General features: G+C 44.5%; 1 long non-coding RNA gene across 2 annotated transcripts in view; it reads left to right on the forward strand.

Moving 5' to 3' along the window:
* Positions 1–26,996, forward strand: part of LOC105020383 — a 277,819-nt gene that overhangs the window by 126,958 nt on the left and 123,865 nt on the right. For both annotated transcript variants that reach the window (XR_002195995.2, XR_828720.3), the window contains exon 3: positions 9,971–10,078. This is a non-coding gene — a long non-coding RNA (uncharacterized LOC105020383). The remainder of the gene's footprint in view (positions 1–9,970; positions 10,079–26,996) is intronic.

A 26,996-nucleotide genomic window follows, 5' to 3' on the forward strand; every position in this document is an offset into this window, starting at 1 on the left:
AACTTTGCTGAATCCGAGCAGACAATATATCCTTATAAACTTCAGAATGTATCCCTAGAGATGCAGTGCCATTGGAAGCAATGCATGGCCATGCCATCACACTGCCTCCACTGTGTTTTACAGAGGATGTGGTATACTATGGATCATGAGCCATTCCAAGCCTTCTCCTACTTTATTCTTCCCATCATTCTGGTATAGGTTCTGGTATCTTAGCCCAGTTCTGAAACAGCATTCTTTGGACAGATGTAACTGTTTTTTTCAGATGTTTTTTGCCACAGTCTAGTCTGGCCTTTCTGTTCTTGAGGCTTGTGAATGGTTTGCACCCCTATTTGCTCTCGGGAAGTCTTCTCTTTATGGTAGACTTGTTTAATGATATGCCTACCTCCTGGAGAGTCTTCCTATCTCTCTGATGGATTTTATTTTTTGCAGCCTAGGGACGGCCTGTTTCACTTCTTTAACCGCATGTTGAGGGTTCACAGCAACAACTTCCAAATGCGAATGCCTTTTACCTGCTTAATTGATGAAGAAATAATGAAGGAATAGCCCACACCTGTCCATTTAATTTTGAGTAAATTTTCCAATTCATTTTGGTCCCTTGAAAAAGAGGAGGCTAAGTATTAAAGAGTTGTAATTCCAAATACCCTCAAATTAAAGCTGAGAGACTGCACTTTCAGCCCATATTCATATATTAGTGTATTTTCACTTTGCTTAAAGTATAACCAACAATTTGAAGCTGGTATTTTTTTAAATGTCAGCTTAAATAACTACCAATTATTTAAAGGTTTCCCCTAATAATTTGCGGCATGTACTAAGTTAGCATTTTCACAAAATAGAAAATCAAAGGTATGTTTGTGGTATGCTGTTGTTCCCTGGATTTCAATAAAGGGAAAGGTAAACATCCCAGGTACACAGTTGTTTTGTTTTATATTTGGTATGATCATTCCTGAGTTTCGATAGGTAGGGGAAATGTTCTGGTGGGACTTATTAGCATATTTGTGGGCATTGTATGTGAAATGCGGTAACACACGTCAGTGGAATTGTTGTAGCCAGTTAAGTGACTGGTGGGTCGGCTGAATTTGTTTCAGCCCCTTCTTTGACACACATCTACGAAATGTTGGTAATAACATACTGTCAGATAGTTACTTTTAAGCTATAGGCACCTTGCAGCTACTAGCAGTGCATGCCAGTGACCTTTAATGAATCCTCTGTCAACAAAATTCTACTTAACATGCTGATTAGCAATGGTAGACTATCACAATATTGCAGGTGTTGCTTTTTGAAGGCATGGCTTTCTGCTTGCTATTTTTTAGTCTCCCATGAGAGGGTATGTAATCCCTATTGATGTCCTTTGTTATTTCATATTTGGAAGGTAAGTTCACCCCTTGTTATAGGCTGACGAGTGCATGTTTTACAACAGAACAATATGTTAATTAACAGCTACACTTTGTGCTGATGTTACATATGTTCCTGACAGAACTTTAAATCAGTGATTAGGACAGATTAGCTAAAGTAAATTAGTATGCTGTTGAAAATAACCCGCCTGCGTTCAACATAACATTTCTGTGAACTAGATGCTGGTGGGAATGGCACATTAAGTCCTTAACAGTACATCTCTTCACTATTATAAGTCCTTAAAGCCAGCAGACGTGACTGTTTTAGAGCTGCTCAACCTTCATTTACATATCAATAAACCACCTATATCGACAAACCATTTTGACTGACGGTTGCCACGAATACAGTACAGTTTGGAACAGCGGTTTACACCTGGGTTACATGGCCTACCTACATATCAGGGGTACTTGAGAAGACTAATGATTTACCACAAAATGATGTGACCAAGGGGTTTAGACCACAAAAGGATGTGACCGAGGGGTTTAGACCACAAAAGGATGTGACCGAGGGGTTTAGACCACAAAAGGATGTGACCGAGGGGTTTAGACCACAAAAGGATGTGACCGAGGGGTTTAGACCACAAAAGGATCTGACCGAGGGGTTTACACCACAAAAGGATGTGCCCGAGGGGTTTACACCACAAAAGGATGTGACCGAGGGGTTTACACCACAAAAGGATGTGACAGAGGTGCACTCCCACCGTGGGCTTCCAGGATAGATGGGGTTAATTGCCTTGGTCAAGGGTAGGAAACTAAACGTCTTACCCCAGTTAGCCCAATCCTTTAACCACTGGGTAACCTGCCTGCTTCCATGTGAATTTTGTGTTTCGCAAGTGTGTCTCTTATTTTCATTAGCATTGTTAAAAATACACCATTTGTTTATATTTTATTCATCGCATGATTCAGGAGTGACATTAAAACCACCTCAATATTAGACAGCTATAAGAGAACTGTCCAATTACCGAAAGTAAATTAAATAAATGATTGGTGTGTAGTCAGATAAACAGATGACTAAAATAGCAGTGCGGGTGGTTCTTTCTGTATAGATGCATTATGGGTAATAGATATGTGAATCAGGAAATGCCACCAACTTTGTGCTGCAGCAGAAGGAACAGGGCACCTCACAGCCAGATGTTAACTACAGTTTTTTTCTTCCTGAGCAGCCCACAGCCACTATAAAAATACCTACAGTAATGGTAACAGGCCACCTGCGACCGTCACCTGACAACTGAAAAGAAAGTATCTAGAACATCTTCACATCCTTATATGGTCCTAACAAAAAGACCACAAGATTTCCATGCATGAATGGCAAAATCATGGGATTTTTGATGTTGAAACGTTATCACTTCGTGTTCTTTTTTAAAAGGGCTCACTTGCCCTTGTAAGAGAATCCTGAGAGTTTGTTTTCTGGAGAGGCAGAAACGGGGGACTCATGTGGCTGGTTGTTGGAGAAGATGTTGAGAAGGGGAGGACGAGAGGCGGGGATGATGTGGATTGGGAGACGGGGGTGAATTGCTGTGTTTACAGGGGGTGTGGCAACCCAGTAAAAATAGGAAGGTGAAAGGGAAGAGAAGGTAAAGTGGGGAATAGGGGGAGAAGTGGGTTATAGAAGAAGAAGCAAAACCAGACCGGGGAAAGTGAGAGAGAGGGAACAAAGCAATGAGTGAGAGAATGTTCCAAGTGATCTGAGTCACAAGATTGACAGGATGTGGTGCTGTCTCGGGCATTGATTAATTTTACACAGAGGTGTGTGTGAGAATGTGTGTGTTTGTTTGTCAGAAGAGAGGGCTACCGAGGTTTTGTACTATTGACTAGGAAAGTGGGTTGTATTGATAATAGCAGCTTGCTGCCATAGGAACACTTTTTACTTTCATCTTTTATTTTCTAGCCCCTGAGACCTCAAATACAGAGTGCTTCCAAGTGTGTGTGTGTGTGTTCGAGTGAATGTGTACAGGACTGTGCATACGCACTTGTGTGTCAGTATGACTGTGGGTGCTGAGCCTGCGTATGTGTGTATTTATGCTTGTGTGCATGCATACCTTTGAGCTTTAATTTGAGCAGGGGATTTGCTGTAAAATGTTCCATTTCTATTTCGGTTCACCAATACCTTTCCGAAAATTGGATCTTGGGTAGAAATATTTGATATTATGAACCTAGCTAAAGTAAGCCCTGCTTCTTGACTGCTCCTGGAATATAGAATTATCAAATCACATTGTTACACGAGATCCTCTGCGCTATTCCCATTTATAGTCAGAACAGTGCCAATATTGGTCTTCTCAGCGCTGTGATATTGTTCTTTTGTTTATGTTGGTGCAATGTTGAACCTTTTGAATTACAGTCATGGAGTTTCATATGTGATGTCTTTATATGTTGTTCAGACAATGTGTCGTGGGGAGTACTCCACATTTATTTAGCTGTTCTGGTCTAAATCCGTACTTTAGGCTGGGGCACAGACTACCGGCATGCCCTCTTTCCAAAATATCCCTGCCACCCGCCTCCTCTCCCCCTTTTATCGCAGTCGCCAGAAAATGTTTGCTGTCCCCACGAAGGGTGCTGGCACGTAACACGAGGTGGTATCTGGAAACAATAAAGGCCAAGCGGAGAACAGAGAGGTTCTACTAAGCTCACTTCAACCCCCTTCAGAGTCTCTGATCACTACGGTTTCTTTCCCTCTCTCCTCCCACTCTACCCACTCAGCCCCTAGCCAGATGGCCATGAGTGGTCGCCATCTTCACTTTCTCCCACTGCGGTCTCCTCTTCTATCCTGTCATCTAGCCCACTCCCTTCTGCCTCTTGACGCTGCTTCCTGGACCCTATTCCCCTCCCTTTCCACCTTTTCTGATCCCATCTGGCCTACTTTCTCCCAGCCGTCTCGAGCCTCCCCTCCTGCTCTGTGGCTGAGTGAATCACTGCATGCTAACAGAACAGAGTTGCAGGCTACTTAGCGGAAATGGAAGAAAACCAAACCTCTTCCACTCCCTCCTCTCTTTGTTGTCATTTGTTTTGTATCCGCTGCATAAGCCGCTTTCTATCAATCTAAATTCCGGGCCTCTGCCTCCAATCTGGGGAAACTATTTTCCGCCCTCAGCCGAATCCTCTGCCTTTTCTCCTCCGTCCTCACTCTCTGCAGACAACGTAGTCGATCACCTTGGGAAAAAAAGGCTGAATGACGTCCTCATTCACTCCATCCACTGAATCCCCCTGTTCCACTCACACAGATCTGCCCTATGTCTTGATGGGTGTCTCCCGTTTCCCACTCCGGATTAAATCCTGCAACTAATTATGTCTAGCAGCCACTATGCCCACTCCACTCTATCCCTGCTGCAGCTAACAGTTGCCATTTTACGTGCTCCTCGCCAATTCTGCTATTTTGTGTTTGATTTAACTTTCTTTTACCCTCCCCCATCATTTCTTATGGCCAATAAAAACCTTTGAAAATCAAACCAGCACACCTTTATCCAGGATTTTAAATGTTACATTGACCACTCTGTAACCGAGGATGTACTGCTAATTTTAAATCCCTAATCTTAGAGACATTCATCTCTGAGACTTTGAGGAGGTGGCTGAAAAGATTCAGAGGAGACGACACCACTGTTTTGTGACTAAGTAAACCATGTTTTTCTCCATCTGTAAAGAGATCAGTGGTAGAATTTGCAGTTATGGTGCTTAATAGTCCAGCTATATTTTGAGTGTACTGGAGATCATTTGTCACCAAGCATATCATTTTAAATTGAGCGCATATGTCCATTTTCTGACCCATGATATACAGCTCTGGAAAATATTAAGAGACCACTGCACCTTTTTCTTTCCTTTCCAAAAAAGGTTGAAAGGAACGTTTTGAGTGAGGAACAGAAGCGTTCAATTTGCAGTGATCTCTTAATTTTAATCCTTCTGTTCCTCACTCAAAACCTTCCTTTTCAACTCTTTTGGAAAGGAAAGAAAAAGGTTCAGTGGTGTCTTCATTATTTCCCGAGATATATTTGTAGGAATAAGTCTTTTTCCCAAAATATTAGAATTTTTTTAAACTGAAATTGGACTAGGTGAAATACAGTGTTGTTGGGGCATGGTCAGTCTTTCCGAGGGCCTCTGAGACTCAAGATAATCAGCTGCGGGTCAGAGTATATCAGAACCTCATAGAGGATTTCAAACATTCCACACTAGAAGCTGGACAGGTCAGGGTCATAGTTCAAAGCTGTGCCATCATGAAATATGATACGTGTCAGTGAACGTGCTGTGGAGCTTAGTCATGTAGACTTCAATATTCTCTTGTATGAGAAAGTGTGTGGAGTTGATTGAGCATGTATGAATTCCATCCCAAACCAAAATACTTCATTCAAAACCCAGTTCCTCTATCCATTTAGCTTGGAGAGCTTATGTGGAGGGCAGGTTGACTGATTGAAATCATATAGATGTGATAGTCCTGTGTCACTCAGTTGGTAGAGTGTGGTGCTTGGACTGCCAGAGGTTGTGGGTTCAATGCCCACGTGGGACCAGGATGGAATTATATTCAGTCACTACTGTAAGTCACTCTGGATAAGGGAGTCTGCTAAATGACTGTAAATGTAAACATTTTGTATGATTTCTTGATGTCGGGCACATAAAAAAATCCCTTAGTTGATCAAAGGACGCAAAAGTCTCTTTCATGTACAGATGGCGTCTGTACCAGCGATTGAAGAAAATGAACTTGACTACATAGCCCAGTTGTTTTAATAAAATGACTTGGGTATGAATATGGGGATATTCTGGGACAAGTAATTGAGGGACAAAAATAACTACATGGCAGCAACACATCTCCTTTTATAATTAATCCTAAAGCAGGTGTACTCCGAAGAATCTTTGGGTGTTGATATAATCAAGATTGATCCAGACAGCATTTCTTCCCTGTTATTCCAATTCATTCTGTGACTAGAGAAGGTACCACACACATTGTATCTACTGTTGAAGTATTTAAGGAGCTTATTTTTTTCTTTACCAGTGCTTTTACTTCTGTAATGAAAAAGACTATAGAAGCTGAAGAAAATAAGCTGATTTTTTATTATTATTGTATAACAATAATTCAAAATTAAAATGGAAAAACTATTTCAAATACAACAGAGACAATCAGACACATAGACCCATAGACACAGAATGAATCTACACAGAGAGGTTTTTACAGTCAAGGAATGGGGAAGAAAACCAATCACACAAGTGTGTCAGCAAAAGGCAATTACAACAACAGTCTCGCCGCACCCAATCCTGTCCCATCCATAACTGTCCCTTGAGTGTTTTTCCTCTTCCAGGAGATGGAGACTTTAAGCTGAAGCAGGGCCTCATGAAGGCCCTGTACAGTTGCATGGCCTCCCCTGAGTTTGGGCACACAAAGACGCTACGTTTAATCGCCACTTTTAGATTAGCACCACAGAGCAGAGCAGACCTGTCAGAAGGGGGACTTGACCTCCATGCTGAACTGGAGCGACTGGAGCGACTCAGGATCTTGGTGTACGTAGAGGACCACCCAGTAATGAACACAGTCCACAAACACACAGTGGTAAATAGGGCACGTCAGTGGCTGAAAAGGTTTGGCACGGGCCCTCAGATCCTCGAAAAGTTCTATGGCAACCGCACCGCCCTCAATCACACTTCAGAGGAGGAAACGTCAGAGTTCATCAGCGAAGGCCCAGTTCACATCAAGAGTTTTAACACCAGGGCAGTATCTGTGGGAAGGCCCTAAAAATAAACACTCCAACCGCCCTGCATGATGTCTACAACTGCTTTCCCATCTCTGAAGACCGTCTTCACATTTCTTACTTCCCTCATACCTGCCCACAGACTGCCTCAACACCAAAGATATGTATATAGTCAGTGACAATTATGCTGACATACTTGGCTACACTCACAGGATCACGTCCTACAAAAAAGTACACAGGTGAGGATATCGGCATCCCGCCAAAACCCTAAGTATCACACCACAACGATATGAGCAGGCGTGGATCCCTTTATAGGTAGGCCAGGAAAAGGCTTAAATGAGGAATTAGGTCAGCTATACGCATTCTGGCTGGGAAAGTGGTTTCTCGCTGTTGGTTCTGCTGAATCACAAGAATGCCTGTGGTCCCTCATCTCTCATCATCTCAGGTGGGCGGACAACGTCACGGTGACCACCAGGAAGTCACACCAGTGGATGGATCACATCCAGCAGCTGAAGAAAAAAAAAAAACAGGCATTCCTGATCTAGCTTTCCTTTTCACCTCCTCATCACCGCCTGGTTTTGGGCTTGCATCTGCCTGCTGCCGTAAACTGCGTCATCGCCTGCCGCCTGCTCTCCACTGTAGTCCCACGTGACTCCGGGGCTAGAAAGCACGAGGGAAAGATGATCGCTGTCGCCTCCAGCCCTTGTCCCCTGCTGTTCTAAATGGACTGCATACTTTGTATGTCCACTTTCTGTAGATGTTTGATCCCTTTCCAGAAAGCTGCAGCGCACCTGATGTTCGGCCTCTCGACTTCTCACCCTGCCATTTGTTTGGCTACAGGACCACGGCCCTTACCTGTTGTGCAGCCCGGTGAATCAACCCTCCCCATCTCCAGGCTGTGCTCCAACCGTTGTTTCCCCTGTTATTTTAGCCCTGCTTGAAGTCAGCTACCACACAGCCCGAGTCACAACTCTTCTCTGTCCAGTGTCGATCCTCCAAACCCCTCCCCCCCACCCCCTTTGCTGATAACTTATACATTGAAAACAAATGTACTTACTAGGACTGGGTTATGTGGTTGCCTTACATAGTAAATTGCCCTGGATAAGAGTGTCAGCTAAATGACTATCAAGTAAAAAAAAAAAAAAAGTAATGTAATCAAGTTTCCTTTGGCTGTCTTACTCTTAACCTCCCTCCTCCACTCTCTCCCTTTCTCTCCCTCTCTCTCCCTCTCTTCAGACTTGAGATAACATAATATAAAGTGATGGGTCCTCCTCCCCTCCTCCCTTATCCCACTCTCATTCTCTCTCCTCTCGCTTTAATGTTTTCATTTACCGATTTGGTTTAAGTCAACGTGCACACTCTTTGACCTAGAAGAGAGAGGAAAAAGCGAAGAAAAAGCGACTTCAAACTTTTCTTTAATGGATTTGTGAGTTTCTGAAAGGGTTTTGAAGCCACGGTATCAACAAAAACTGAGAACCGTTATTAATAACTGTATTACCGTAATAATAACCATTCTATCATTAGATTTAATTACAGTGCAATTGTTTATACGCCCTGGTTGCTCAAGAAAAGGGGGGCAATTTCACAATATGAAATGCAAATCACACTGTACACTGATTTTGCATTTACCATGCATAATGTTTTCTGTATTAGATTTTTAGATGCACAGGCTTAACTGAAATCAAATAATCTTTTAAACTCCCAACATTAACCATGCAATTGCAGGACGACTGAGGAGACTAACATCCAGGCAATTTCAGGATTGAGATCTTAAGTGTCCTTTCACACTTTCTAATCAAATTGACAAGGTGCTTCCCTCCGCAAGGACAACTTCTCCTCCATCCTCCGGTGGCAAAATCTGTTTTGTGGCCTAATTTCTTCCCTCTCTCTCTAGTTCTTTTTTGTTCTCAGTATTTACTCCCTTTTTTCTGTTGGCCTCTCCATCCCCGGCTCCTCTTCCTTCTTTTTCAGATGGTAAAGGAACCCCTTCTCCCCTTTTGAGATCAAAGTTAGCCTTGCCACGATTACATAATAAGGAAATTAAGAATAAAGATTAAAAAGTAGGGCCTGTTATATTTCAAGAGGAAATATAAACTTTCATTGAACCCGACTGTCTCATAATGCTTCTCTTCTTCTGGACCATGACCAAGCAAATGTCATAGGCACTCATAACCTCCATCCACAGGAGTCTGACGAATGGATATGACAAGTCAGGAGATAACTTGCTCTCTAACCAATAAGCTAGCACATGCATATCATAAGAAATAACACCAAACTGCTAATTGCATCTCCTGCAGGAGTGTTATCACCACTTATGACTGGGTTATGACCGCGTTATGACTGCTTATGACACACAAAAAAATACTTTAAGGCCGTATTGTCTTGATGACGATGTTGCCGCCCCAATCAGACATTCTCCATTAGCTCCCGGGTGGGGATGTTTGTGTTTGTGTTTGGTTTGACATGATTGCGTTTTGGCATGTGATACTGTGGCTCGTCTCAGAACTCACGTTGACATTAATAACAGTGTCATTTAGATTTATGGGCTTTGCACTCCGCCACCACTGACTTTGCTTCCTTAAAATTGATTTTGGAATGTGAAGAGTGTATCACGAAGACACATCGGCATATCCGAATGGAAATCATTATTTGGAGGAGTTTGTCAACTATTTTATCCCATGCATAGGAAACAGGAGGATTAGTCACAGCAGGAGATGATCTGTATATACACCAGTAAACACAACAATGCAAGGAAGTTTTTTTCATTGTAATGCATGGTTAAAATATGTAGTCATATATAACAGCTCACATTTATATGGAATGAGAAGATTATTATACATCATTTTTATTAGCAGGTCGAAACACTTTTGCAACGGAAGACCTCATTGGGATTTTTTTTCCGTACTTCTTTAGCGCACCCCCGATGCGGACCTGGTTGTCATGGTGACGAGGACACAACTTGATGAATGCGCCACCATGTCCATGGGAAGCATCCAACTCCCCGATGGTCAAGAAACAGAGGTATGTTTACATTTGCCCTGCTCCGAGACACTAAGTGATTCAGACTAAACCCCAGAGTGGAAGACCTACAGAATGTTTTCCATCTTCTGATTGGTCTGATAAAACCCATTTAGTGGCGAAGTGGAAAAATGACCATACTGCACAAGTATAATGTGGAGAGAATAGGCTATTTACCTTTACATGTTAGTTCCTTTAGCTCCAACCAATGTGCTTTTCTGGGGTTTATATTTCAGTATGAAATCAGACATGGCATCGGGACATTACACCGATATTTCTTTTAACCATTCTCACTTTAAAGCAGTCTGGGGTTTTTCCGGCATGAGCCCATTCCAAGGCTTTTCTCAGCTTCCTGACAAGTAGGCAACAAGCTGGTGACTCTGCACTGTTTATTTCCAATTCATTTGCTAGGATGCAGAAAGGATGAACAAAGTAATATCTGTTTACGGGAACCAGTCCTAAAAATAACAGCGACAGGCCTTCTTAGGACCAATCAGTGATTTTGGGAAACTTAATGATTTCTTCTTAAATATCAAACACTACCGGCTGGTTCTCAGTAAGGATGAGGATAATGTCTTTATTTGTTTCATCAAAAATGTAAGGTAGTGTGTCTCTTTGGTGAGTTGTCAGTAATTGACTTCAGATCCTGGCATTACTGTACATTGTCTTTAAATCAAAGAATAAGAACATTATTAGCCGCCAACTACTCCTGCTTCCCTTTGCTGAGCCTCAGCTTACCACTCATTCTTTCTTTCTGTCTCTGTCTGTCTCGTTGTGAATTTTTCTGTCACTCTCTTTCTCCAGTGATTGTCATTCTGCTTTTGATTGAAAAACCCTTGTTAACCCTCCCTCTGTTGGGATTTTCTTCACCTGTTAGATCTGTTTTAATAACTCGGCCTGATAGTACATTAGTGCCTCGCGCAATAACATTAGCCTGACAAATCTCATCACCTGCTTAACTGAGGCTAGATTTTTCACTAATCAGCAGCCACATTTGATGGCGCCTTTTTATGGCTACAGAGCAGGGAGTTGAGAGACTTCAATATTGTCACTGCGCGTGTTTGTTCAAGTAACTTCAGTAATTCCTTAAGTAATTCCCAAGTTACAGCAAGACAAGGAGCAGATGTGTGTACATCTGTAAACACAAACCCATAAGCTCCACCTCAAGTCCCGTTTTCACATGCCATCTTGAATTATTCAGGAGCATCTGTTGTGCACCACTGACAGATGATAAGGCAGTGTTCCAGATATGGCCAGCTTAAACCTACCTGGGGTTTAACCATGAATCTCTGCCTTTGGCTCCTTGGCGTCTCCATTGTTAGTAAGTGACTATCTCCGACCAGATCTATCATCCTTTATCAATTTCAGGTGTTATCCCGTAACCCGTTTGAACCGGATCCTCTTACAGCAGATCGGATGGATCAGGTGTAGTGTCACTGATTACGATCATGCCTCCCCGTTTCCAATATCCATCTACCCAGTGTTGAGGCCTGTCCACCAGACCTGCTTTTTATCACCCACCGTCGCCACATCTAGTGGCTTTAAATGACACTAATTACTGTGACCTTGTTCTCTCTGGATTACAAACAGCTGGCGTAGAGAAGGGGAGGGGTGTTGTTGGTTGTTAGTGCAGATGGAGGATCTTGGATGGCTTTATTATCCAATGTGTGGCCTTGAGTCATGCAAGTCAGAGGTGTAGTGGGATGCATAAGGGTGGAGGTCAGAGGTGGAGTGGGGTTAACAGGGGGTTCAGTGGTAGGATGGCAGGATGGAGGTCAGAGGTAGGGTTGGGTGGCCTGGCATGAGAGAGATCAAAGGTGGGGTGGCACAAGTGAAATTATGATTATTTGGTGTGTGGAGGAAACTCAGTGTGTGAGAAGATTAAGTTGGATTGATGCATATATTTATTAGCTTCAGATCTGGTATTATTCAAGTAGTGCCTGTGACCACTGTTGGCTTGACAGACCCTGGGAAAAACCCAAAGTAGTCAGTTCACTGTTCTGGACATAACATGATGTCCGTAACATGGGGCATATATTCACTGAGAGATAGATGAGGCCCCAAGTCACCTGATGTAGTTCATTGTGTATATTATTGAGATGGAGTCAAGACCCAAACCTTGGAGACCCAGACCAAGACCCAAACCATGGAGACCCAGACCAATACTCAAAACATGGAGACCAAGACCCAAACCCTGGAGACCAAGACCCAAACCCTGGAGACCCAGGCCAAGACCCAGACCCTGGAGACCCAGGCCAAGACCCAGACCCTGGAGACCCAGGCCAAGACCCAAACCCTGGAGACCCAGGCCAAGACCCAAACCCTGGAGACCCAGGCCAAGACCCAAACCCTGGAGACCCAGACCAAGACCCAAACCCTGGAGACCCAGACCAAGTCCCAAACCCTGGTGACCAAGACCTAAACCCTGGAGACCCAGGCCAAGACCCAAACCCTGGAGACCCAGGCCAAGACCCAAACCCTGGAGACCCAGACCAAGACCCAAACCCTGGAGACCAAGACCCAAACCCTGGAGACCCAGACCAAGACCCAAACCCTGGAGACCAAGACCCAAACCCTGGAGACCCAGACCAAGTCCCAAACCCTGGTGACCAAGACCTAAACCCTGGAGACCCAGACCAAGTCCCAAACCCTGGTGACCAAGACCCAAACCCTGGAGAACCAGACCAAGACCCAAACCCTGGAGACCCACACCCAAAACAAGACCCAGCAGGTCAAGACCAAAACCAGTTTGAACACAAAAAAAACAAGACCGAGACCCAAGACCGTCCAATGTTTCCAAAACGCAAAGCAATATGAGAAAATTATTATAAAGAAATTAATGGTTTTATTTTGTAGGCCACAATATTTGTGAGTCCCTGATGTGTTCTTTTTCAGCACAATGTGAGAAAATTACATTCAAAGCAAATCCATTATGTAACAGACCATGAGGTTATTCCACAATTTCCTATCAAAAATTTTATTTATGACCACAATGCCAGTCCAAAATCACTAAATAATAAAAAATTCATAATCCCCAAAAAATTCCTTTTAAAGAAACTTTCCTGAACAGTATAACCAGGCACAGCGATCAACTTTGCAATTTGACAGAGATGGAGTCAAGACCCAAACCCTGGAGACCAAGACCCAAACCATGGAGTCCCAGAACTTGACAGTTCTTCTTTCATTAACAGCACTGGGAGTTTTGAAACATCAGTGAAGGAAAAGTCACTTACCCTGACAAAAATTTAGGCGGTGGTTGTGTGTGTGTTTGTGTGTGTGTGCAATTTAGATGCTGAAACTGTGACGGTAATGATGTGCTGCTATCAAATAACGAGAGAAAGAAACAGGCAGAGCTATGCATCTACATTTTAGTCATTTAGCAGTTGATAGTAAAGTGCCATGTTTAAAGGTGCAAAAACAGATTGTTTACCTTGTTAGGTCTTCAAAGACAGGAAATGATTTCTGCCATGAGCAGAGCAGCAATGGACAATAGGAAAGACTAGACGAAGAGGCCTGCCTCTATCTTCTTCCAAACAGGGGGAAATGGACCGCATGTCATTAAACACCAAGGGTCAAGCTGGTCACACCTGCCCAGGAAATTAGGTGACCCTCTTAAAAATACTCTCGGTTGCTTTCCGGAAAAATCACCCACACAATTTATCACACTTAAACACAGGCCATGCAAAACTAATCCGAACACTCGCCGCGAAACAGGAAACTTTGTCTTTATCTTTCGGTCTTTCAGTTTTCCTTCCATCCTTTAGGTGAGACATATGCATTTGGTATTTGTTCGTGAATAGCCCATTAATCCATGGCTAATCTGTATTGTAAAACACGGCCCTTTCCCTCTTTCTTGCCTCTGACCGCGAGGATGCGCCGCATTCACACTTCCATTGTGGCTGCAGCAGGGCCTGGTAATAGGGAATTCTGCACAATGGCCGTATTGACTGGACTGAGATTAATAGTGGTGGCGGTGAACGCCATAGAACGACTTTACCATAACAATGGCCGCCATCCATCAGAGTGCAGGGACCGAATTGCATGTTGGTTATGAAATAGTTCATTACTTGCACAAAAGACAGACACAGGCACTTTTCATCCCCAAAACATGTCCCCAGAGGTTTAAATAACGCACAGGAAAGCATAACATACCGCAGCATTTACCGCTGGATTCTTTCACACATATGTACAAACCCGTTGTACAGAGGCATCTTTACCACTGTTTTGCATCACCTCTTCTTTTAACAAAGTTTGGGAACTGAGGAGACCAATCGCTGTAGATTTGAAAATGAAATGTTTTCCCATTCTTGCTTGATATAGGATTGTAGCTGCTCAACAGCTCAGGGTCTCCTGATGAATTAGTCTTTCATAATGCGCCAAATATTTTCAATGGGTGACAGGTCTGGACAACAGGCACGCCTGTTTAACACCCAGACTGTTTTACTATGGAGCCATGCTGTTGTAATACATGCAGAATGTGGTTTTAGCCCATGCAATGATTTCCGCTCCAGAATCGTCTGTTTTTAATGCAGTGCCATTCAATATTGGTTTCCAGCCTTTTCCCTTGCATACAGTGATTTCTCTGGATTCTATGAATATTTTAATGATATTATGTACCGTATGATATTCTTACATTGATGCACTATTTGCCTACACAGTCTTTCACAGAGTGGTGAACCCCTCCACATCCTCACTTCTGACTGACCCATCCTCTCTGGAGTGATCTTTTAATACCCAATCATATGGCTGACCTGTTGCCAATAAACTTAATTAGTTGTGACTTAATTTGTTGCCTCTGTCCCAATTTTTTTTTAAACGTGTTGCTGGCATCAAATTCAAAGTGGGCATATATTTTTCAAGAAACAATAAAATGTAATTTAAAATTACATTTGGCGTGTTGCTCTTGTACTGTTTTCTATTGAATATAGGGTTTGAATAATTTGTACATCATTGATTGCATTCTGTTTTTCTTTACATTTTACACAGTTCCCCACTTTTTGGGTAACAGTGTTAAATAAGATCTCCCCAGTATTCTTCTATAAAACAGCAATTGCACACAACCAAAATAATCAATTGAACACATAAATCAATGAAAACACTGGTATGTGCCCAATAGGTACCCTAATCACTAAGTAGTAGTTGTCTGGGAAACTTCCTGTTCCCTATTGAGAGCACTACTTTAGACCATTGCCTATTCACTGTCATTTGATATGCTTGGCAGACTTGCTAACATAGTAATATTCTTTCAAATACCATATTGCTTAGAGTGTAGGCTCATCCGTGTAGTGTGTGTTTGTTTGTGTGTGTGTGTCTTTTTTTTGGTCTGTTCTGTCCTCTTCCATTTTTTCTCATTCTCTAGATTGTAATTTAGTTGAAAGATGTATTTTTATTTTGGTCATTTAGCCAATGCTTTTATCTAGAGTGACTTATATTAGCAATTAGGGAAAATGTCTTGCTCAAGTGAAAATTGACAGATTTTTCACATTGTCATCTTGGAGGCTTAGCACTCAAAATGCTTGGCTGTCTGTTGCACACCTCTCTTTTCTCTCTGTCTCTTATTCAGTTTCTCTTTTGCGTATATGTCTCACTCTCATTGTAATCTAAATGCATTTCCAGTTGACACAGTCATTTCACAAAGATGATACGCACAACTTAAAAACTGAAGTACTGGGGTCTCTGGGGTCTTTCGAAATGTGTGTGTGTGTGTGTGTCTCAGCACAGCTAGACGTAATTAAAATGTTGAACAAGAGAAAGTCCTTGAACCACTGCATTCCTGCTCCTGTTGCCATGGTGCTCTCCCCGGCAACCAACCACACTGCACGGTAACTACACTGTGCATTCTACCACAGAACGGAATGAGAACTAGTGTTTTTCTCCTCTGTTTAGCCTTCTTCTGTCCTCTTTCCCTCCACCTCAATTTCTCTATCTCCTATGCGGTCCTCCTCGATCTCTCTTTATCTCTCCCATGTTGTCCTTCTCTATCTCCCTTTATCTCTCCTCTGCTGTCCTCCTCTCCTATCTCTCCTCTGCGGTCGTCCTCTCCTTCTCTTAAGCTCTCCTCTGTTATCCTCCTCTGTTTATCTCCTCTCCCACTCTCCTTTCTCCCTGTGTCTTGTCCTCCTCTCCCTCTAGCTCCTCCTCTTCCTCTATCTCTCTTCTACCTACTCATCTTCTTTCTCTTTATTTCTCCTGACTTCCTCTCATTGTCTCTTTAACCCATATCTTTTCCTCATCGCTCCTGTGCTCCTCACCACCTCTCTCCATCTCTCCTTTCTTCCTCTCCTCATTCTTTATATCTCCTGTCCTCCTCTCCATTTGTCTCTCTTTCTCCTGTCCTCTTCTGTCCTCCTCACCTCTATGACTTTCTGTCCGCCCCGTGATAAAACATTTCTTACTGCTTTGAAGCTCGTGTATTTCAACCCCTAAAAGCCTGTATTTTTTTGTTTCGGCCAATAGGGATAGCAGACAACTGTCCCGGTCTCTTAAAACCTCCTACACACCAGTGATGTTTGGCAAAATGTCCAACTGACCTATACACTCTGATGTATTTGTATTTTTTATTTATTTATATTTCTTCATCTCAACACACACACACATACTATACATCAGATCACATTGATTAACAACAACTCTATAATCCCCCCCTTGCTAGTTAACATCATTATCATGGGCAGGGGCCAGGGTACCAGCTGCTGAGGGCCTGCTACATCACCCAGGCCTGGGTTGACCAGCTGCGATGGTCCCATATTTGGTATTAATCATTTTGGAGGAAGGATAAGATTATTGAAAGAAACATATTCTCCCCCTGGCCTCTCTTCTGCCCTCCCAGGTTCCTAATCCCTTGCCTGTAATCTGCGTCCACCTCTTTATCTCTTTCCAGTTCTCACTCTGTGTCTTTCCCTTACTCTCTCTCAGATAGATAAACACAGACAGGTGACAAATTAAAGGAAAAACATGAATAACTGAGTGGAGGAACATAACGAATGCTGGTGCCTCAATGCAAGTGTCTTGAATGAAACCATTAAGCAATTAACATCCCATCATGCTCTGTGGCAGGAATAAAATTGCTGAGCAGGTCCAGTTGACCTCAATTAGGGATCAAGATGGAAAGAGGAAAGGATCCAAGAGACTATGAAAGAGGGTTCGTCATTGGGCTATTCCAGAAGACAACGCCCCCATCCACACGGTCAGAGGGACTACTGAATGATTTGATGAGTTGAAAATGATCTCAATTATTTGCTATGGCCTTCTCAGTCACCAGATCTCGACCCAGTAGATCACCTATGGGAGATTTTGGATCAATCTGTTGGACAGCGCGCTCCTCCACCACCACCACCAACCAAAAAACAACTGAGGGAATATATTTTTGAATGATGGTGAGAGATTGAGTCTTGTAGAATCTATGCCAAGGCGCATTCAGCTCATGGCAGCCCACCTGAGACACTTCATGTGTTTTTTCCCTTTAGTTTGTCAACAGCATCTACATATCCATTCACTTGAATGGGTAAGTATGTCCAAACCTTTGACTGGTACTGCATATGTATAAAGAGAGAGAGATAGATAGATAGACAGGAAGAGAGTTGGAGCTGTGATGTTGACTTAATATGGGGTATGAAGTTGATTTACTTTTTAATTGTTTTAATATCACTTGCGTGTTGATTGCAAGGCCAAGGTATTTGGGATTATGGGACAATGAGTGAGGGTTTCAGTGAATTTGTGTTTTATGGTTTTACCTGAAGCCTTCTTCATCTTTTTACCCTCTCACTCCTTCCTGTGAAGTTGTCATTTACTCCTTCTGTTCACTTTTCTGCAGCCCAGTTCTACTTTCCATCCAGGTGCATTAGGAAAAGTTAATACGAGCTTATACTAGAGCAATGATTAGGCTTCCAGAAAGTGGTATTCCCAAGTGTTTTGGTTCAGTTTCTGTAGTGTAGTGTAAAACCTGGTGGTAAAAAAAACCCGTCTGCTTTATATTCGTTCGCTGATTCTACTTGTCCTTATGGGGGAGGTGAGTCATGATAAAAAAACCAAACAAATGGACACAGAGTGGTACCATCACCCATTTCTGAAGAATAGTTGGGCATATTGAAAATTGCCCCTTGTGCCATTTGTATATCCGCATTGTATATCCGCATTGTATATCCGCATTGGCGCATGCCCACCATCCCGGCATGATCATAACCTCAGTCGCTTTATCTGCCTGTGTGCATTCCTGTATCTCTCACACATCAAAGATCTCCCTTGCCTTGCATTCTTCCTGTCTTGACCAGCTCGCCCCCTCCTCTCTGGGTGGCCTGCATTCAGCCCACTTTGATATGAGAAGGCAGGGATGGAGGGACCGGGTTGGCTGCGGTGATGGTTCTGAGGTAGAACAGGTAGTCTTTGTGGTGGGTACACGCTGTTCCCGGGCGGACAGGGAAGCCGGCGCTGTGGAGAACGTGGCACATCATCCCCTGGCCGATTCTGATACTCTCAGACAGAGAGAAACACAAAGTGGTAACGCTTGAAGTAGCTCTCTCGGTCGGCTACTTGGCTCCGGGACAGGAGCTTTTTGTTGGAATTGGGTTATTTCGGGCTTAATGGCAAATAGGCTGTATTGTCTTGTTGTCCTTAGACTTGCTTTTAGGGAGGGTAAAGGAGTGTGTCGTCTGTGAAGTATCTTTTCTGTGGTGATTGCCTTCCAACGCGGTTATTTAATTTGAACTATTGCGTAGGGCTCTTGGACAGGCCACTCGCCGAAGTAGCCAAGGTCATCTGTCAAAGGCAACAGCCCAAAAGCCGCTAACCAGCGTGCTTCTCCCACCGGCAACCCCAGTCTGACTCCCTCTCCAGCCTCCTCATCTTTCAGTCACGTCTCCTTCCCTTGTTCCTTCTCCCACTCCTGGCACACGTCTCTCCCAACCCCCCCCCCCCCCGCTCCCCTCTCACCCTTTTTTTCTCACCCTCTTTACTTGTTGTGTGTTTTTGTAACACCTCTGCTATGGCACGGGTCCTCGCCCGTAGCTGCATCGATTCCATTATTATAATAATAGTGAGCAGAGCCGGCCTGTGACTAATCTTAGTCATCTTGATTAATGGTGTTTTCACACCAGCTCCGTGAAATTAGCCACGGATAGAAGGGCGTTTCTTTACAGTGTGTGTGTGTGTGTGTGTGTCGGTGTGGGCCGGCCTGTGTCTGTGCGGGCGGGCCTGTGTTTGTATTCTTGTGCTTGTATTTCAAAACGACTCCGCTCCACTCAGGCGCACCGAGGCTGTCTTCCCCAACCCCACGCTGTGCTCCTCCGCCCAACCCCCCCACCCCTACCCCCCCCCCCACCCACCCACACACACACACATACTCTCTGGGCGCGTGCCGCTGAACTCCCAAAAACATGCCATGAAACATCGTTATACCGTACATTATCATAATTGTGGCCGGGCTCCCCATTGCGTGGTGATAGTTGGGTGGTGAGTGAGGTCTCTGGGTGAGTGAGGTCTCTGGGTGAGTGAGGTCTCTGGGTGAGTGAGGTCTCTGTGTGAGTGAGGTCTCTGCGTGAGTGAGGTCTCTGTGTGAGTGAGGTCTCTGTGTGAGTGAGGTCTCTGTGTGAGTGAGGTCTCTGTGTGAGTGAGGTCTCTGCGTGAGTGAGGTCTCTGCGTGAGTGAGGTCTCTGCGTGAGTGAGGTCTCTGCGTGAGTGAGGTCTCTGCGTGAGTGAGGTCTCTGCGTGAGTGAGGTCTCTGCGTGAGTGAGGTCTCTGCGTGAGTGAGGTCTCTGTGTGAGTGAGGTCTCTGTGTGAGTGAGGTCTCTGTGTGAGTGAGGTCTCTGTGTGAGTGAGGTCTCTGTGTGTATCGTCCATTATCATGGCCAGCTAACGCTGCCTAGGCTATCAGTTCGCCACAGAGCTCATTTCCCTGCACCCTGTGTGTCTCTGATATGCACCCCCATATTCTGTTTAATGTTAAGCAAATGACGGAATCCAAAGTTAATTCATGTAATTTCTCATCAACTTATGTAAATGTATCGCAAATTGGGCCCCCCCCCCCCCATTCTGACCGGTTACCCGTTACTCTGTTGTTTGTCCTCTTTCTGCACTGTCAAATTGCTTCTAAATGGGATAAAATTGGGACGAGCAAAAAGAAAAGATTGTGGAACTAAATTGCCTGGGCAATTTAATATAAGCTTGCTTGCTCTATGCATCTGTCAAAAGGGTAATTATTTAGATTTAGTAAGCTGAAATATTGATTTCATTCAGTCTGTAAATGATTCCCTCCGTTATGTGATTCATTCCATATTTAATTTGTGTATAGGACTTGTTGGGCTGCGTTTTTCATTAAGCTGTAATGAATTCTATTATGGTCCTAACTTTCTAATGAGCTTGCTACAATGTCAGCAGCTCGCGTTGGTAATGGGTAGAAAACACTGTTGTATTTCCCCTCTGACAAGGGAACGAGGTCAATATGGCATCCTGCTTTGAGCTACGATCTCCACTTACACATCTAATTGGGCGCATGTGTCGCTCAGTTGGTAAAGCATTGTGCTTGCGGTAGCACATTTGTGGGTTTGATTACCATGGGGGGGGCCAAGTTCGAAAAAAGCATACAAACATACCCCTCGCTGCTTTGAGCTGCTTTGCATACGAGTGTCTGCTAAATAGCTTGTAAATGGCGTCAGAGAACATGTAAAACCATTGTGTACATCTGATTCTGTTTGCTTTGGCTCAGAGGGACATATTAGTGCTGATAGATACACAGTGCTTCTTTCGTAGGTGCCAACATTTGGTGTGTCTAGGCGTGGGTTTTTACCGGCTGTCTTATCCTGTTTGCTGACTGTTGGACGAGGAGAGCGGGTGAGTGACGGCCTACTGAAGACGGCTCTCCCTTCCTTTCTTCTTTGAACTTCAGAGAGGTGGCGAGCCCTGAAAAGACGCTCAGCCTCCCCTGCTAATGTCTATGAGTTATTCATGAAAGTTATCCACACTGACACTGAGCGCTGCACTGCAATGGAGGCCGCCACACAATTCATGGCCGTAGCTTTGCTTGTAGCCTGTGGACGTTGAACGTCCTTTGAGAATAACTTAGCAGGTACCAAGCTGTGGGTTAAAACACCAACGGAAGTAATGCCGGTCCGCGGGAGCACATGGACCGCTGTGACGCGGGTTTGAATCCAGCCCGTAGCTGTGCAGGAGATACTTGCAGTACATTCTGTGTGTGTGTGTGTGCGCGTGTGTGTGTGTGAGTCTGTGTAGCTTTTCATAAATACTAGTTGTTGAATAATACTTAATGCAGGATGCCAGATTCTCCCTTTCAGAGGCTTGCTGCGCTGGAAGATTACAGTTATTTGGTTTAGCCACACGGATTGGAGTCTTTTGTTTCTGCCAGAGAGCCGCTCTGTGTAGCGCATTGTGGCTGAAGGTCAGTTTGGGGCTGCCGCGGACCCCCGTATCTCTGCGTCCTGGCTCCTGTCACTCCCTTCTCTCATCCCCTTCTTCGCTTATCGCCCACTCTCACACCTGTGGCTATGGGTCTCTTCTCCCTCCCTCCTGATAACCTTTAGATCCAGGGGGGAAGTTCCGGTAGACCAGGAAAGAAGGAAGGGGCCAGCTCGAGCCGCTGCCAGGGAGCAAGGGGCCGCTAGCAGGCAGCCGGGCTGGGGCAATGCCCAGGCTTTTTGGCTTTCCAGGCCATGGACCTGATCCAGGCTTATGGCTCAGTCTATTACTACCTTAAGAAGGCAGTCACATAATGGTCTGAAGCTCTGCTTGTTTGAGGCTATAGGTTTAGAAGGGAGCCTTTGCATCAGTGTGAAGGTTTAGAGACAAGCAACTTGTCTACTCTCCTCTTCTCCTGTCCTCGGTCCACACACACCGCTCCGTCCATCACCCCCTCCATCTGTCTTCATCTGTGGCTGTGAGCGCCCCGTGGTGTGGCGTGCAGCAAGTAATGGTCAGCTCCAGCGGCCTGAGACACCTCGTTCCCACACCTGAGCGGGCAGGGGTGAGAGATGGCGAGGGAGGGAGGGGGAGACATGGGAGAGGGAGATAGATAAAGGGCATGTTTCTGTTCTCCTTGTTCCAACATTTCATTGGCAAATCACTGAGCCTCGCTCACCCTGTCCACCAGCATCACAGTTTCCTCCTCACATATAGAGAAGGCACTTAGACATCCAGTTCTCTGGGAAGACTCTGCACCATATTGTGGAACTAAAATGATATGTCCCAGATCGCCCCGTTCTGGCGTGTTGACCCATGCTGTGGATTTAATCTTTTGCGTGACCGGCGATGTCGCAGCGAACAACACAGTCTACGTGTGGAGTGTCCAGTGTTCTTACTGCCGAAAATGTGTGGTCAATTTCCCAGCTTTAGCTTTTGCGGTTTTCCGCTGTCAAATTGCTGTCGCAAAGTTTTGTAACCTCTAACTATTTTAGTAAGATCAGCAAAATCGTGAAATCCCTGGATCATTTGCACTGACTTCACAAAAATGTTCGCACCCGGGAAATAATCTTTGATGTCCCCACTCTTCCCAAACATTCCACCCAGAAACTCATCACTGTCCTGCAATCAGTGCAACCTTTCACCCTTCTCATCGACCTCTTTCAGAAACACTGGACACGTCTGAGGTCTCGCCCTCACCTACCATCCCTCACCGATTTACCACCCAGTCCTGCCTCATCCAGTCCTACCTTGGAATCTGCAGACTGCATGTGGGCACGCATGCCCACCAACATTCAAAGCACCTGAAAACATCAGCACTCTAATAAACCATGGAAGTCCTTCCCTCATGGTTGCTCTGGAGTGGGAAATCTAGAGTCTGCCTGGGGGACCCTAAAACCATAAACACCTGTTGTCGAAATGACAGCACGCACTTAATGAAGTCATGTTTACGCGGAAGTGGTAACCATATTTGTTGCGCTGGGAAACATTTCAAAATGCAACAACTTGCGTTCAATATCACCATTCAGAATAATCTGGGGGACGTTCAACATTATGATTTTCATTGTGGTTGAGAAAGTGGTAAAATTGGCACAGACACCTCCACCAGCCATGCACTTTTATCAACCATCTGATGCATTAAATTTACCTAACCTAGGAACACCACAACAGCTTTGTTCATCAGTGTTGGCTAAACCATCTTGTGACCCACTAGCTCAAAAAAATCCTGTCAAGCCAGCTTTGGGCACACGCCTTAAACTGTGGCATAAGGAGAGGCCAGGCCCCCAAACTCTCAAGTTCAAGGCCCTTCTCTGACCACACTACAATCCTAGGAATTCACATTTCTATGAACTGATCAACAACCGTCAAACAAAAAATGCAAGGAAAAAGACAAATTGTAAAGAAAAACTGATAGAAAATGTAGTAGCAATCTACCAACAGCACCCTCACACCACCCAACGTACACACCCAAACTTGCAGGATGTAGAGAGAGAGAGAGGGGGGGAGAGAGAGAGAGAAGTATGGATGATGGAGAAAGTACCAGACAGGGTTGGCCAAGCCTCATTTTACCCAGTGCATCGTACCATCAGGAGTGCAAGTGGGCCGGGTAGTTTCTAACGGTACTGGGTCCAGACACACTATCATCATACATCACCTGGGAATGGGGCCCGCAATCGCCACAACGATGGCCCTGGGGGAGAACTGTCCAATAGAACCTCCAGTCCTTTCCAATCACTTCCCATCTCTGTCACCTGGTCCTCATCACTCATCCCACTGCTGTGTGTGTGTGTGTGTGCGCGCCTTCTTTCCTCCAAACTCCCACCAAAACAACATCCTAGGACAATAATTTATCAATCCAAATAAGCATTATGTATGTGTCTACTTTTCAGACAGATAGTTATTACTGTGAGTTGAATTCAGGAATTGATCTGCAACCAGGCATTAAGCAAATCTAATTGCTAATACGACAGCATAAACATTTCTTCTACATTTGACATCACTGCTTTCAACAAAAAAAAAAACATTTTGCTTCAGGAAAGATACCATGACCACATAGATAATTGAATGAAACATGTCAGTGGACTTGGTCATTATTTGATAAAGCCTCATTCCCATTACAGAACCAGCTAATTGCCCTTGTCATTCACCCAGAACATTTCAGGTTCAGACACACGCTAGATGTAATGCTCCGAATATAGGATATCTTTTCTTTTTTCATGTCTACCTTCCAAAACTGATTTTGCAGGTGCCATGAATTATAACACAACAGACATGTTGTTACGGGCGTGGAGCACTTACGGTGCTGTTAAAACTAACCAGCTGGCCGCTGCATCATCAACGTGCGCCCCACTTCCTGAAGGACCTGTTGGAGTGCGGCCTCCAGGTGATGGTTACTGGCTAATGAGGTCTGCAGCGTGTGCCGCGGCATCCCAGCTTCTTGTAAAAACATCTAACCGGCTGCCTTTCCAACCTAATAGAGGGCTAGGGATGATGTCACTGAACCTGGGGTGTTTGCCCTGGAGGGATGGTGGAGGTAGAGAGACCTGTAACCGTACTCCTAATGAAGAATGTAGTGAAATTGAGTGTGTGTGTGTGTGTGCATGTGAGTGAGTGGGATGGTGCAACAGTCTTAATGAACCTGCACATGTAGTGACGGATACACCATAGATATGCAGTGGCTGTGGTTGGTGGACAAACGGAGCATAGAGTGGGAGCTCATTATAAACAAGGAAACACAGCCGCCGAACTCGGAGCAAGAGGGGATTGAGAGAGAACAGAGAGAGATTGATGGAATGGAGACATATTAACAGGGACATAGAGGACAGATGTTAACGGACACGGAGAGATTCGAAAACAGGGGGAAAAGAAGGCCGAGATGGAGGATATGGAGGGGAAAGATCCTCAAGACTCTCCAACGTTAATGAAGTTCAAGTGTCTGTTGGAACAGGCAGGAACAAGTACATCTTTTTATTATTGGTGTGCCACATCAATGCACCCTCGAGAATATGTCCAGGAAACGTGTATGAGTAAGATTAATAGAAATGAAAGATTTGACATGGATGATGTAATGGAGAACCAGGTATTTAAAATAGGGGAAAAAATTATGATAGTTCAATCAAATGTATTTATAAAGCCCTTTTTACATCAGCAGTTGTCGCCAAGTGCTTTTACAAAACACCCAACCTTAAACCAAAAGGAGCAAACAACAGTAGTGTTGAATTTCAGTGGCTAGGGAAAACTCCCTAAGAAGGGTGAAATTTAGGAAGAAACCTAGAGAGGACCCAGGCTCAGAGGGGTGCCCTGTCCTCTTCTGGCTGTGCCGGGTGAACATATTAATAATAAATAAATGCATGTGGGCTGAGTCCAGAGTCTATTTAAACTTAGTCCAGGTCGGAAGCATGACCAGATGGACAAGGACAGTGACAACACCAGGGAGGGGGAGGTGTCAGCACAGTGGCAGCTGAAATCGTCAGGTATCGTCTTGATCTGCAACATAACGAGGAGGACTTTGGACAGAGACAGCAACGGGTCTTTCAAGCCAGGTACTCCTCAGGTCTGGGCCAGGACCTTATGTCCTCCTAAGTTTAAAACGGCTGGAGACAGGGAACATTTTGAAAAAGCATTCCTTATATCTACAAGGATTTAAAGTGGAGAAGGAGAACTGACCCTACTCCCCCAGCACAATAATATAACAGCGTAAGACCTTGGGGCTGAGACAGGGGGGTCCAGTGACACTGTGGCCCTGTCTGGGGGAGGCCTCAGACAGGGCCCAACAGGCAGGAAATCAATCCACCCACAATGCCAAGCATCAACCAAAGGGACACCCACCAACCGCAACCATCCTGAATTAGGGCAGAGTATTGCCAGCGAGACAACAACAAGCCAGTGACTCTCCCCCGAATGAAATTGGTGGGAGGGCCTATTATCGAGAACCTTGTGTTTACATTAGAAATGGATCATATGTGATATGTCTACTTGGGTTCTTTTCATGACATTGTCCCACATAACTGATTGGGATGCAGTTATGGGGATAATAAAAAAATTATAAAAAATTGCCACTGGTCAAAAGGAGAATAGGTTGTGAAGCATTTACTCATCGTGTTGCATTGGATGGCAAGGATCTGACCCACTCAATTAGTTCATTTCAAGCCATTTCCTTTCTTTCATTGCTGTTGAAAACAAATGTATCAGACAAAACAACACCCTACAACACCCACGGAAACTTGTTTTGCCTTCACCGGAGCAATCAGTAAAAAGAAAAAGCGTGAGGAAAAACAATATGAAACTGCCAGGGATTAATTTGCAGCTGGTCATGTCTCTAGCCTGGCACGTAGGATCAGAGACAATCTTCCAACTCCTTGCATAAACAATAAACAGACCTAATTGACTTTTCTGAGCTTGTCGATAGCATGATACCCCCATATGAAAGAGAGCATGCAATAAACACATGATAACATCTTGGTCCTCTTGTCCCTCTGTTGAATAAAAAAGAGAGTGCAAAAACAGACGGCAATAAACAAAGACAACAGACAGTGGGTATAAACCCGTAGCCGTTAAGAAATGCCCCCCCTTTGTTAAATTACTGAGAGACCTGACTTTACAAAAGGCCATATTTATCATCATATTTGATCAACAAACTGGGAAATGGCGGTGCGGAGCGCCATCAATATTCCTTTGCACTCGGCGTCCTCACTTCTTCCACCTCCTCTTCTATAATGGCGTCTGTCTGCACCTGTGCACCTTTGCAGGTTGGGGGGGCAACAGACCACACTGTTTGGCCCCGTCTATTCGTTGTGGACCACCAGGCCAAACAGGCCAGCATCTGCTCAGGATCTGGATGGGGCTTGTGTTGAGGGGGACGGGCTCCGTGAAGCATGGCTGCCTGAGGCAATTTATTAACGGCTGCCAGTTGCGTCTCAGCGCAGCCCTCATTCTCTCTGCCAAGGACAAGTCGCTAAAGGAACGAGGAAACCCTTCAGCAGCCTGGGTGGAATCACACTAACAGCTGGTCTTG

The sequence above is a fragment of the Esox lucius genome, chromosome 23 (genome assembly GCF_011004845.1).
Source record: "Esox lucius isolate fEsoLuc1 chromosome 23, fEsoLuc1.pri, whole genome shotgun sequence".
Taxonomy (NCBI): domain Eukaryota; kingdom Metazoa; phylum Chordata; class Actinopteri; order Esociformes; family Esocidae; genus Esox; species Esox lucius.